At 37.4% G+C, this 14,656-nt stretch overlaps 1 pseudogene across 1 annotated transcript in view; it reads left to right on the forward strand.

Moving 5' to 3' along the window:
- LOC309664927 (beta-citrylglutamate synthase B pseudogene) overlaps positions 1 to 14,656 on the forward strand; it is a 31,672-nt pseudogene continuing 17,016 nt past the window's right edge. The window contains exon 1 of the transcript in view: positions 1 to 14,656. This exon is cut by the window's right edge and continues 17,016 nt beyond it. The product of the transcript in view is annotated as a beta-citrylglutamate synthase B pseudogene (transcript).

The following is a 14,656-nucleotide window of genomic DNA, read 5'->3' on the forward strand; positions in this document are numbered from 1 at the left end:
TCCCAGTGTCAGTAAATTGGCTTTGCTGGGAGGCCAGCGAGGGAATACAAGTTTGATTCGCTAGAAAGAGTCTATATTCAGGAGGAAGTAATCCCAGAAAAGGAAGAACAGGCAGATCAAGATGTGTAGCTCTGTGGCTGCCAAGTTGTGGTTTTTGACAGATCGTCAAATCAGGGAAGACTATCCCCCAAAAGAGATCTTACGAGCATTAAAGGCCAAATGTTGTGAGGAGGAACTGGACTTTAGGGCTGTGGTGATAGATGAGGTGGTGCTAACAATAGAGCAAGGAAACCTGGGTCTTTGTATCAATGGAGAACTAATTACTGCCTATCCTCAGGTGGTGGTAGTGAGAGTACCAACCCCTTGGGTGCAAAGTGATTGTGACATCACTGTTTTGTGCCATCTAGAGAAGATGGGAAGCAGGTTGATGAACTGACCTCAAGCCATCCTGAACTGTGTTAATAAGTTCTGGACATTTCAAGAGTTGGCAGGTCATGGTGTTCCTCTGCCAGATACTTTCTCTTAAGGTGGTCATGAAAATTTTGCTAAAATGATTGATGAAGCAGAAGTACTGGAGTTCCCAAAGGTGGTGAAGAATACACAGGGTCATAGAGGCAAAGCGGTTTTCTTGGCTCATGATAAGCACCCTTTGGCTAATCTAAGCCATCTTATTCGCCATGAAGCTCCATACCTATTTCAGAAGTATGTTAAAGAGTCTCATGGAAGGGATGTACGTGTCATTGTCGTGGGATGTCGTGTGGTTGGCACGGTGTTATGCTGTTCAACAGATGGGAGGATGCAAAGCAACTGCTCACTACGTGGTGTTGGGACGATGTGTTCATTGAGTGAACAAGGGAAGCAGCTAGCTATCCAGGTGTCTAACATCCTGGGAATGGATGTGTGTGGCATTGACCTGTTGATGAAAGACGACTGCTCCTTCTGTGTCTGCGAGGCCAATGCAAATGTAGGTTTCATCACCTTTGATAAGGCGTGTAATCTAGATGTAGCTGGTATCGGAGCGGACTCTGCCGCCTCCCTTCTGCCCTCTGACCAGCTCACCTGGCATATGTCCCTGCTCTCCATGGTGTCCACGGCCAGTGACACTAGTGAGCCAGAGTTGGGTCCCCCAGCCAATACTGCTGTCGACAACATGAGCGCAAGTTCCAGCTCTGTTGACAGCGACCCTGAAACCACGGAGCAAGAGCTGCTCACCAAGCTCCCAGGGGGCCTATTCAACAGAAACCAACTGCTAGCCAATGAAATCAGACTCCTGGTGGAGTGATTCCACCAGTAAATAATTAACCAGCAAAACCCTTGTAAAACTTTCTTTTTCCTTTTTCCTTTTTTTCTTTTTCTTTCTTTCTTTTATTTCTTTTAAACCAACTTGCAATGCTGTTCATGGAAAATGCTCAGGAAGATGAGAGAAAATTGAGTAGGATTAGTTAGGAGAGAAGAAGGGGGAGATAGACGAGACGTTTGCTACTAAGATGTTACTGACTTTGATTTACAAATCCTGCAGATAGAGAGGCAGAAGAGGTGAGATACAGAAAAATGTCAGGCTCTCATAGTTACCCTTTTAAATTACTCAAAAACGTGTAGGCTCTCAGGCCATGAAGAACATAATTTTTTTCATGGTTTTTGTACAGTTGGTACAAATTTCAGAGTAGTGTAACTTCACATTGTGTTGTAATCGGTGAGGAAGACATTTACGTAAGTTATAATTTTTTTTATAAAAATCTGAAAATTCAGCCTATACACTATTATCTAGGAGCTTTATGTTCATAGCTATGAAATCTTGAGGGGCTCTTTTATTGACTTTTTCCCCCTTAATTTGGGTGGGAGGGCAACGTGAATGTGACCCAATAAAGGTTTTTTTAATGATAAAATTGTCATGTTTGCATGATAAAAGGGAAATGAACAGTATTGCAATGCCTGGCACACAAAATAACATTTACTGCACTGTAGATAAAATTGCACTAGTTAAAAATACATGCATTGACTTGTATTTGTTAGTATTTTAGCTTTTTTTGAAAGATATATGCTCTGTTAATGTTGCTTTTTTTTTTTTTAATACATGTGAGTCTTAACATTCCCTGATCTATGCCTGCATCTTTAACAATGGCCAAAGTGAAGAAAATGCTACCTTTTTTGTTAACAAGACACTGACTTGAAACATGTGCATTTTTTCCTTTTTCTTTTGGTGGTTGGGCATTTAAAGAATAAGGACAAGGAAAAATATTTGGGGGGAGCAAGTGAAAGGTCTGTAAGTTCCTAAGTATAAAGTTGATGATTTCTAATACCAGCGTTATATATCTGCATTTTTCACATTTTAGGACAGTGTGTGTGTGTGTGTGTGTGTGTGTGTGCGTGTATGTGCGCACACGTGCACGCTTTCATGTTTATGTGCTTTGCTTTTTGTTTATACCAACCAATCAAAAAGGGTAGATTCTAGAAAATGGAGCATGATGGGAAACAGTTTTTTACTTAAAAAAAAAAAACAACTGAGTTGTTTTCATGACTATAATCTACTGGGTAGAGGTACTCACCTAAAGACATGAGGAGAATAGCTGCTTCTTAGGCTTTTGTGTATATGTATGTTGTTTGCTTTTTTTCTTTGGTTCTAGACTGTTCAGTGTATGCTCTATTCCAGTCTACATGCTTTTCCTCTGCTTCTTGCTGTGCATTTTCTCCTATTACACATAGGTTTGGGGGTGGGGGTGACTGAACATTTTTGTTTGGGAACTTATTTAGCAGTATTGAGTCTCTTACAGCCCTACTCTGAAGCCTTCAATATCTACTCTTTATATTACTTTATTTCTGAATTTCTAAAAGCCCCCAAACTGCATATGAGACTTTAAACATGGGTAAAACTATCCCAATGAATGGTTTGGAAGGTGTGTTAAGAAATGGAGACGCTCCAGAGCTCAACATAATTTTTTTAAGAAGCAAGTTCCATCTCCCTACAACCCTCTGAAGCTTTTTACCCAAGTTCTTTCTTGCCTCTCCAGTGCTTTTTTTCTTCAGATGGACCTTAAACATAATTTCTTGGACACTGCTAGAGAGACTTCGAGGCAATAAGATCAGTATTAACCAGCTCTAACAGAGGTGTGATCATGCTTACCTGTACAGTTTTCCCCCCATTTTAAAAAAGGAATGTAATAAAACTTGTTTTTTCCATAGAATTAAATAATATTAAAATAGAAAAAAAACCCCACAATAGATATCACTGCACATCTGCTAGACCAGTTAAAATAAAAAATAATGTCAATACAAATGCTGGTGAGCTCAGGGAGAAACTAAATCTCTCATACATCACTGGTGGGAGTGTAAAATGGTACAACCACTCTGGAAAATAGTTAGGCAGTTTCTTCCAAAGTTAAATATATACTTACCATACAACTTAGCAATGTTACCCCTGAATATTTACCCAGAAAGAAATGAAAATGTATGTTCGTTCAAAAGCACATATATGAATGTTTATGGCAGCTCTATTTATAATCATGAAAATCTGGAAACAACCTAAATGTTCTTCATTGGAACTATTCTATATCTTAATTGTGGTAGTGTTGACAGGATTATATACATATGTCAAAACTTGCAGAATGACCAACCAGGTGAATAATGATGCTGTTAACTGAAATGGGGATGACTGGGGGAAGAGCAAGTTTCAGGAATGTGGAGTCAAGAGTTGGTTTTCAGACATGCTATGTTTGAGAAGACTATTTGACACTAAGTAGAAATGGTATGTTTGACCTTGGAGCTAAGGAGAGTAGTCAGAAATGGAAGTATGATTTAGGACTCATCAGCACTCTGGTGGAATCTTTACATCAAAAGCACACCATCAACAATCAGCAGATCAATGTGACCTTGGTTATTTTGACACTGGGCAGTGTGGGTACAGACTACCAACTGTATTTTCTTTTTCTTTTTCTTTTTTTTAAAATTCTTCTTTATGTATTTTCTCATTAGTCATGACATGAATGTGAATGAGACAGAAGTTATTTCCTCCATGTTACTTACAATTAAATCTAGATGTATCTGTCAAAGGACTTTAAACAGAACTTTTACCTTTGACCCACCTATTTTGTGAGCATCAAGTTGCAGCTCAAAACAGGGCTAGGGCCTCGAACTCTTGAACTACTATGAGCTACAAAAGATGCCAGATTTGATTGATCCTATAAAAATGATTTATTGTACATATGCATGTGTGCATGTGATTCATAAGTATTTTCAGCAAATTGAAAACATATTTTAAACGTATGGAAATTAGCAGAAATAAAAATGAACAATAGATAGTAAGGGGAATAAAATACTTGATTTGTAACTTCATGGAAGTAAAAAAAATTTGCTTAAACAAATCCATCCTATGTAAGTAAGAAGTTAAAAGGAAAAGTCAGCTCCAATGTACTCTGCATTTGCACTTCTGTAGTCAGAGCATTTTGTTTTCTGTTTTGTCTTGGAATTGGTTCCCTTATATAACACATGTCAAAATAGCTGGAAAAATGTGATTAACAATTGCCAGCTGAAATTCTTGTCCCACAAGGACAACTCCCTCCTGGCTCCTTATTTTCTTCTCATATTTTGGGTACTGGGAGCTAGTGGTTGGAGCACAGGCAGGCAGGCAGTGTGGCTCTACAGGAGAGAGAATTCCAAGGTTGGGCCTTCTCACTTTGCAGCTATCATTAATTTCCTACATCCTCTTGCCAAAGCCCCTTTAAGACTCACTGTGGTCTCACACAGGGTGTGGTCAGCAGGAATTTCGCCATTATCCGGATTCCTGTAGGAGCCCAATCTTGCCAATGTATAATTTAGGTGCTTAAGGAAGAGGGAAAGGTGAACCAACACTAACGCCTTGGCCTTGATTTCCTCATCCACCAAAGAAGCACAGCTTGTACACATTCAAGAACTTACCTTCTAGGGGAGGTTTTGAACAAACATACAGCCAAATTCTAATTTTGGTTCCACCAAATGTGCTGTTTTGGACATCTAGCAACCTCTCAATTTTCCAGTAAATGCTCTACAATGAAGCTCATAAATGTAGTTAGAAAGTTCCTTTGATAGAAGACCCTCTTAGGAAGGAATACATTCAAAATGGATAGCGTAGTTTTTGCCACATGGGTACTCAGAAAAAAAAATTTTTTTGGTTTTTTTGAGTTGAGCTCCTAAGATGACTGGAAAATAATACTAATGGGCATTTGCTAAAACAGTTATAAGAATAAGAGAAATAATTCTAAAAATCCTTTAGTTTTTAGGGTGCTAAGTAAATCTTACAATATCGACATGCCCTCTTCCCTATGTCTCAGGTACTGTCCTTTCTTGCTCATACCAGATTCCCTTTCACTACCTTCAATCAAGCAACTGATCAATATTTATAGAACATTTATGATATAACTGGCACCATAAAAGGCACCAGGGAGGATCCAGAAGATGTGGAATGCATGGTCTTTGCCCTCAAGTAGTTTATAATTTATTTAGGAAATACTAAAATTCAAAACAGCAGCAAATGACATATACCATCTAAGTGTTATATCAATACCTTAGAGATGTAGTCATAATCTGAGGCAAGGGAGGTTAGTGAAGATTGGAGTGCTTAAGATAAGCTTTATGAATCTCATCTTTCTCCTGGGGAGGAAAGTGGGGAAGGAGGAAGATCAAGTGTGCGGAATCTCGGAGCTCGGAGCCTAGAGAACAATACCGTTTCTCACTAAGCAGGCAATTGTGTGACAAAGTTCAAAGAGGCAACACGTGTAGATTTATCAAAATGTGGTGCCAAGATAGTCTAGAACTGTGTTGTCCAGTATGGTAGCCACCAGACACATGTAGCTATTTAAATATAAATTAAAATCAAATAAAATTAACATTTCATTTCCTCAATCTCACTAGCCACATTCAAATGCTCAATGGCTATATGTGGCTAGTAGTACCATATTGGACAGTACAAATATCAAACATTCTCAACATTACAGAAAGTTCTCTTGGACAATGCAGGTCTAGAACCATCGAAGTGTTAAGGAAGCTTGAAAGGATTCCCCAAGCCATTAGCATATTGCTGCAGCTGCTTTCTTTATGCTTCCTGTGGACACAAGGTTTCCAAAATCCAAAAGAGGTTTAATTATTTTAAACAAATAGACATTAAGCACCTATTAATACAAGGCTGGGGAATGTGATAGACATAAAAGTGGATCAAGCAGATTCCAGTCCTCAAAGAGCTGAATACCTGGGGGAAAAAAGATGTGAGCACAAGCAACTGTCACACAAAATTTAAAGTGATAAGTATCCTTAGGGGAATAAAATTAAACATGTAGGAGTTCAAGGAAGGGGCAGATTACTTCTATTTGAAGATTTCAACAAGGCTTCTGAAATAAGGCATTATTTGAGCAGAACCTTGAAAAGGCAGTGGGTGTGGTAGAAAAATAATCCCTGGGAACCAAGAGGCTGAGAGATTATCTTTAGGCTCCGCTATGCCCTAACTAACGATGTGACCTTGGGTAAGTCAGGCTCCAGGCCTCAGTTTCTTTATCGGTTGAGTAAGGGTAGCAAAGAAGAAACCAAATTTCTGGATGGTGTGTCCAATGCAAGCAAAGGCACAGGGACAGATGGTTGTGTGTACAAGAAATCTAATAGTCTAATTAATGCTGAGGTGCAGTCACTATACGACTATCTTAAAACTTGTTCCTGGGCATTACGTAACTCTAAGACAACTCAAAAATGTTTGTTTGCTAGAATAAAAAGCCACCATCCCAAAAACAAAAGCTAGATTTTGGTAATGCCTCCCCCACTCTACCTTATTGACATACAACATCGTGTACATTTATAAGGTGTCCAATATGGTGATTTGATACACTTCTATATTGCAAAATGATTGCCATTACAGCATTAGCTAACACCTCCATCACATCACATAATTACCACTTCTTTTTTTGTGGTGAGAACAGTTAAGATCTACTCTCTTAGCAACTTTCTGGTATATTGTACATTATTATTATCCATAATCACCATCTGTACATTAGATCCCCAGAACTTATTCATCTTATAACTGAAAGTTTGTCCCTTTTGACCAACATTTCCCCATTTCCCCCACTCCCTAGCCCCCAGTAAACACCATTCTATTCTCTGCTTCCATGAGTTCAGCTGTTTTAGATTCCACACATAAGTGAGATACAGTGTTTGTCTTTCTCCGTCTGACTTATTTCACTTAGCATAATGCCCTCAAGGTCCATCCATGTTGTTGCAAATGGCAGGATTTTCTTCTTTCTCGTGGCTGGATAACATTCCATTGGAATAATATATATATATATATATATATATATCTCACATCTTCTTTATCCATTCAGCTGTTCATGGACACTTAGGTTGTTTCCATATCTTGGCTATTCTGAATAATGCTGCAATAAGCATGGGAGTGCAGATATCTCTTCAAGATCCTGTTTTCATTTCCTGTGTATATATATCCAGAAGTGGGATTGCTGGATCATATGGTAGTTCTATTTGTAATTTTTGAAGAACCTCCACACTGTTTTCTGTAGTGACTATATAAATTTATATTCCCACCGACAGTGTTCCCTTTTCTCCACAGCCTCGCCAATATGTGGGTCTCTTGTCGTTTTGATGATAGCCATTCTAATAGATGCAAGACAATATCTCATGGTTTTGATTTGCATTGACAATTGTGATGTTGAATACCTTTTCATGTACCTGTTGGCCACTTGTATGTCTTCTTTGGGGAAATGTCTATTTGGTATCTCTGCCCATGTTTTAATCTGACTGTTTGACATTTTTGCTATTGAGTTGTATGAGTTCTTTACATATGTTGGTATTAACTACTTATCAGATATATGATTTGCAACAATCTTCTCCCATTCCATAGGTTGCCTTTTCATTTTTTTGCTTGTTTCTTTTGCTTTGCAGAAGCTTTTTAGTTTGATGTAGTCCCACTTATTAATTTTTGCTTTTGTTGCTTGTGCTTTTGGTGTCATATTCAAAAAATCATTTCCAAGACCAATGTGAAGGAGATTTTCCCCTATGTTTTCTTCTAAGAGTTTTACAGTTTTGGGTCTCATGTTTAAGTCTTTAATCCATTTTGAGTTAATTTTTGTGAGTGGTTTAAGATAGGGGTCCAATTTCATTCTTTTCCATGTGGTTATCCAGTTTCTCAATGCCATTTATTGAAGAGACAATTCTTTCCCCTCTGAGTATTCTTGGCTCCCTTTTCAAATATTAGTTGACCATATGTGAAGGATTTATTTCTGGGATCTCAATTCTGTTCCATTGGTCTATGTATCTATTTTTATGCCAGTACCATACTGTTTTGATTACTACAGCTTTGTAGTATAGTTTGAAATTAAGACATGTGATGCCTCCAGCCTTGTTCTTTCCCAGGATTGCTTTGCCTATTCAGAGTCTCTTGTGGTTTCACTTGGTTATGTCTTAATAGTTCAGATTAAATATGAGAAGTAAAGCCAAACAAATGGAAGCAATAGTATTTGTATTTAAATATGGTTTTTAAGTGGAGCTAGAGGATGACTCCATTAATTTGGTCCCCTCTGGGAAAAGGTTTTATTCATGGAAAATATGAGTGAGAGCCACACTTTGGGAAGCAAGAAACAAAATTACAGGACATTTCTGAGGGGGAAGAAAAGCAAGTCAGAGTCTGAAGCTGAGAAATCACTATTGAACAGGCTGTTAAAGGATAAAGCTGACATGAAAAGAGCAAAGCCAAGAACATGGTAGTTAAAATAAAATGTGGGTCATATGTGGAATGTGGAGTCCCTTCTTAAGAAGCAGACAGAAAATAGTGCATAAGTGAAATACCAGCTCAGCGGTTTGTAGATCTCTCTCTCTAGAGTGATTATGAATATATAGAGAGAAGTATTTTCATTTTGCAGCTGTACCAAAGCATCTGTCAGTAGTTCCATTATCATTTTCTTGTGCATATATTTTTATATCCACACAGAAAGATTAGAGTAGGTAAAAATATATGCTCTGTGTGTACAAATATACTGAAATATTTATTTAATGGTTAAAATTAAAAGTTCCTGGAAATTGTTTTTCTAACCCCACAGCTCCCTACTGGCTAAGGGCACATTTCTCAGTCCCTTACTCTTCACCTAAAAACCTGAAAATAAGATCCAGTATAAGCCCAGGGAAGAGACATAGCTATTATAAATAGAGATATTATGTAATCATCTACCCATCCAAGTTTTTAAAATAGATTGAAATGCTACTCTCTCCAAGATTTATAGAATTTGCTTTAAAAATAAATGTGTGGACTTCCCTGGTCATCCAGTGGTTAAGAATCCATCTTGCAATGCAGGGGACACCAGTTTGATCCCTGGTCAGGGAACTAAGATCCCACATGCCACGGGGCAACTAAGCCCGCACACCACAACAACTGAGCCCATGCACCACAACTAATGAGTCTGTGCACCACAACTAGAGAGAAGCCCATACACTACAATGAAGAGCCCAACTGCAATGAAGAGCCCACGTGCCACAACGAAAGATCCCGTGTGCCGCAGCTAAGACCCGATGCAGCCAAAAATTAGATAAATAAATATTTTTAAAAAATTTTTATATAAAATAAATGTGAATTTTGTATGTATATGGCTGAAATCCATGCCTATATTTGTTCAAGAGCCCTTAAATCCAGAATGATGTCACTTTTTCTATTGCTATAGATGACCGTCATAACTGTATGAAATTAACCAGATAAAGTTAATTGATAGGTACCATAATTAAGAGAATGGAATTAGCTTTTGTTTGACAAATTCAATTGCATGTTCTTTTTTCCTTTTGCTTTATTTTCTTTTTCTAAAACATGAACTCCAGAAGGTAGAGTTAACATCTAGTCAGGGTCAATTTTAAGTGAAAGACTGCTATAAGAACTCACATGTCACATGGGTCCTTCAACTTCTGCAATGAATTACTAACATATATTTTAAAGAAAATTACCTATGTCATCTAAGTTTTCAAATTGGTTGGCCTAAAGTTATTCATATTATTCTCTTTTTTATAGTGCAGTGATTTGTGATTTTGTGATTCTGTTCTGCATGCATGGTTGTACCCTCTTTATGATTCCTAGTATTGTTTATTTGTGCCTTGTTTTCCTTGATCAGTCTTGTTAAAGACTGCGTATCCATATTAGATTTTTTTTCTAAGAACTAACTTTTGGTTGTATTTATTTACTCTGTTATGACTTTGCTTTCTATTCAGCCTTTCTGCTCTTATTTTTATTCATGTTTTCTGTTATGGATCAAATTGTGTCCCCCTTCCTCCAAAAGATGTTGAAGTCCTAACCCCTGGTACCTCACCATGTGACCTTATTTGGAAGTAGGGCCATTGTACATGGAATTAGTTAAATTATCACGAGGTCATACTGCAGTAGGATGGGTCCCTAATTCAACATGACTGGTGTCCTTATAAGAGGAGGAAAATTTGGCCACAGACACAGGTGCAGAGGGAAGACGATGTGAACATGCACAGAAGGAATGCCATGTGAAGATAGGATTAGAGTGATGCATCTATAAGCCAAAGAACACCTGAGGTGCCAAAAGCTAGGAGAGACGCCTGGATAATTCCTCCCCTTCAGAGGGAGCATGGCCCTGCCTACATCTTGATTTCAGACTTCTGGCCTCCAGAACTGTGAGCCAATAAATTTCTGTTGTTTTAAGCCACTCAGTCTGTGGTAGTTTGTTATGACAGCCCTAGGAAACTAATGTACCTTCCTTCTCTACTCTTTATTACTCTATCGTTTTTCCAGTTTCTATTTTGAATGCTTACCTTGTTTATTTTCAATCTTTTTCTTAATAAAAAATAGGATATACCTTTATCTCTAGATACTGCCTGATTCATTTTTTAAAATTTTCATTGTGATTTCCTTTTTAATCTTGAGTTATTTGGTTGTAAATTTTTAAGTTTTGAAGCATGCAGAAATTTAAATATTTTTAGTGTTGATTTCCAATTTAATTGAATTATAGTCAGACTATGTTTGCTATTGATTGTTTTTTAATTTGTTGAGACTAATTTTTAACCTAGTAGGTGATACATTTCTTTTGTAAAAGTTCCATAGATACTGAAAAAGAATATACTGTATATATCCTTTATTTGCTTTGTTCAGAGTATTACATGCATTAGATTTATGTATTAGATCAAACGTTTAAATTTGGTGTTCAAATATTCTGAGGAGTTGCTAATTTTTTAAATTCTGTTTGATCTATTAAAAGTGTGTTAAGGGCTTCCCTGGTGGCGCAGTGGTTGAGAGTCTGCCTGCTAATGCATGGGACACGGGTTCACGCCCTGGTCTGGGAAGATCCCACATGCCGTGGAGCAACAAAGCCCGTGAGCCACAACTACTGAGCCTGCGTGTCTGGAGCCTGTGCTCTGCAACAAGAGAGGCCACGACAGTGACAGGCCCGCGCACTGCGATGAAGAGTGGCCCCCACTTGCCACAACTAGAGAAAGCCCGCGCACAGAAACGAAGACCCAACACAGCCAAAAATAAATAAATAAAAATTAATTAATTTAAAAAAAATAATGTGTGTTAAAATTCTTTACCATGATACTGGACTGGTAAATTTCTCTATAATATGGTCAGGTTTTTTTTTATGTATTTTGAGTTACCTACAGGTTTGTGACTGTTACATATCACATATATCATGTTATTATGTAGTGTACCTCTTTATCCTTATTAATTTTTGTTTTTAAATTCTATTGCTTCTGGTATTAAGATTTCTATACCAACTTTCTTTTTGTTAATATTTTTTTACTGCGAATCATTTTCTATTCTTACATTTTTTTTATTTTTCCAAACTATTCTGTTTTAGATATGTCTGTTGTGTATAGTATATAACTGATTTTGGTATTTTATGCATTCTGATAATATCTTTGTTTTAAATCAATTTTTAACACATTTATGTTTGCTGAGGTTAATGATAATATTTGAACTTATTTTTAACCCTCTTTCTTTTCACTGTATTTTTACCATCTTTTGCTGTTTTTTCCCCACTTTTCCTGCCTTCTCTTGCATTGAAAACATTTTCTGCATTCCCTTTTTCCTCTTCTGCTGTCTTAGGAGCCAGACATGGTATTTTATTTATTCTAGTAGGCATCCTTAAACTAACATACATACTTAACTATTCCATTTTCTGAGAACATCTAAAGTTATTCAGTATTTTTATCCTTTTCCCTGACATGAAACTGATCTTAGCATATATTAACTTCCCCTTGAATAATTCTCATCCTCTTTTCCCATCCTTTACCCCCTCTAGTTTTTTCACTTTTGTTCAGAGTTTTGTCTAGAGTTCATCCTTTAAATAAAGGCAAAAAATGGTGAGTTTTGTAAGAAAATTAAATTAAATTTACTAATTTATCAATTTCTCTGTTTATCATTATCAATCTCTGTTCTCTTTTGTTTTTGCTGAAATGCATTCGTTTCTTAATATTTATTTATTTATTTATTTGGCTGCATCAGGTCTTAGTTGCCCGCACAAGGGATCTCCGTGCCATGTGGGGGATCTTTGTTGCAGCATGCCAACTTCTTAGTTGCGGCATGTGGGATCTAGTTCCCTGACCAAGGATCGAACCCAGGTCGCCTTCATTGGGAGCACAGAGTCTTAGCCATTGGACCACCAGGGAAGTTCCTGCTGAAATACGTTCTTGCTACTTATTTTCATGAGGGTCTCTCAGTGGAAATATTTTAATCACTGTCTTTTTGAAAATGTCTTTGACCCTCACTGTTAAATAATAGTTTAAAGAGATATAAGATTTTTATATTCTCAGCTATTTTCCCTCAGGACTATAAAGATGTTATTTCATTGTCTTCTGGCATCGGTTTCTACACATGAAAAGTCAGCTATCAATCAAATTCTCATTTCTATTAAGGTGATATGTCTTTTCTCTCTAACAGCTTTTAAGTTCTGTATTTATCTTTGATGTTACACAGTTTCACTAAGACGTGTGGATTTATGTTTATCCTGCTTGGCACTTTATATGGCTTGTCAATCTGAGATCGCAGATCTTTCTTTAACTGTGGAAAATTCTTAGCTATTACCTCTTCAGATAGTGGTTCCTCACCATTCCTTTCATCCTCATTTTCTAGAACTCCTGTAGACATTATGTTGAAGCCAATCAATTGGTCCTCTCTGTCTTTTAACTGCTCTCTCACATTTTTTTTGTCTCTCGTCTTTCTGTCCTGTTTCCTGGGTGAAATCCTCAGCATCATCTTCAATTCATTCATATTCTCTTTAACTATTTACAGTCTAGAGCTTATCTCATCTGTTGAATTTTTATTTTGATGACGCTATTTTTCATTTCCAAGATTTCTAGTTGTTCTTTTTAGTATCCATCCATTCTGATTTCATTTATGCTGGCATTTTCCTCACAATGTCTTGCTCTTTTTTTTTTAATGAGTTATTCCTTCAAATATCTCTTTGAGCATTCTAAACATATTTAAATATTTTCTCAGATGGTTCCATAACATTAGTTTCAACAGTAATAAATTCATGTTCTTTTGTTTTGTTGGCTATCTTTCTTAGCATTGGGTTTCGGTTGAAGAGCTCATTTTGAGACTAGGCTTGCATTCCCTCTGTCTCTCTTTCTCTTCTTCCCTCAACTCCCAGTGTACTTTCTCCTTCCTGTCTAGCGGTTTTGTGATTGCCCTCATTCTGCACTTGGCTCTGTGGACCCCAGTTCAGACCCAGATCTACTAACAGAGCTTCAGAGATCCAGCCCACAGTGACTGAGGACAGCACAGACCCAGGCACCAAACCAGGAAATGGACTGCTCCCTTTCCTGGTCACAAGATTATATCTGTGTCCTCTCTTTCCTCTAAGTCCACAGTTTGCTAAAAGCTGAGCCCCAGGCAGGAATAACTTCTTTTTCAACCTCCTTTCATGAGTAGGAGGAGCCTGCCTCTGCCTCTGGCTTCAAGCAGTGAACCTGGCTTCAGTCTCCCATCTCGGCATGGAACTTTTTTATTTTAATTTACCCTGGAGGAGCCAAACTCCAGCTAACATTGCCTGGTTCCAGACCTAGAGCCCAGTAAGTCTGTGGCTTCCGCTCAGCATGAGCTTTGTATTTCTGTCCCAATTCTGGGCCGCAGAAGTGTTTATTTAGTTTTTAAGCTTGATAAATTTCATTTATCATTGCTATGTGTTTGGAGTAAAGATGTGTCAAAGAACAAACTTTCAGAGCTGCTTGGGCTAGGTTTGCGTGCCGACTTCTTCAGTGAACTAAAGACTCTGTAATGCATTCAGTTCAATCTTTAGTTTCCTCTTAGATGAGGACAGTATTTAGCCTGTGGCTACATGTCATAACTAAAACAATGTCAAAAGCATGGTTCTTTAAGTGCTTTTATCTTAACACCTGATTATCTAATAATTAACTTGGTTATCTAATGATCTAATTCAGTTGTCATGTTACTGAAAATACCATACTTTCCAACTTCCAGTTAATTTTCTTATCTACATTTTCATAGAATAACAAGCAATTGTTTTTAATGAAAAAGAAAGATGGGGAAAATGTCATCTCTTAACCCCTGAATTCTGGAATCTTCTAATGATTATTTTTACCAAGTAAATAAACCCAGGAGTCAATGAAATGTGGTTTACTGCTATGCTTCCTGGAATTTCTTGCAGCCAATTCAGGATAATAGCATCTC

Source organism: Balaenoptera physalus (genome assembly GCF_965194825.1).
Source record: "Balaenoptera physalus genome assembly, chromosome: 1".
Classification (NCBI taxonomy): domain Eukaryota; kingdom Metazoa; phylum Chordata; class Mammalia; order Artiodactyla; family Balaenopteridae; genus Balaenoptera; species Balaenoptera physalus.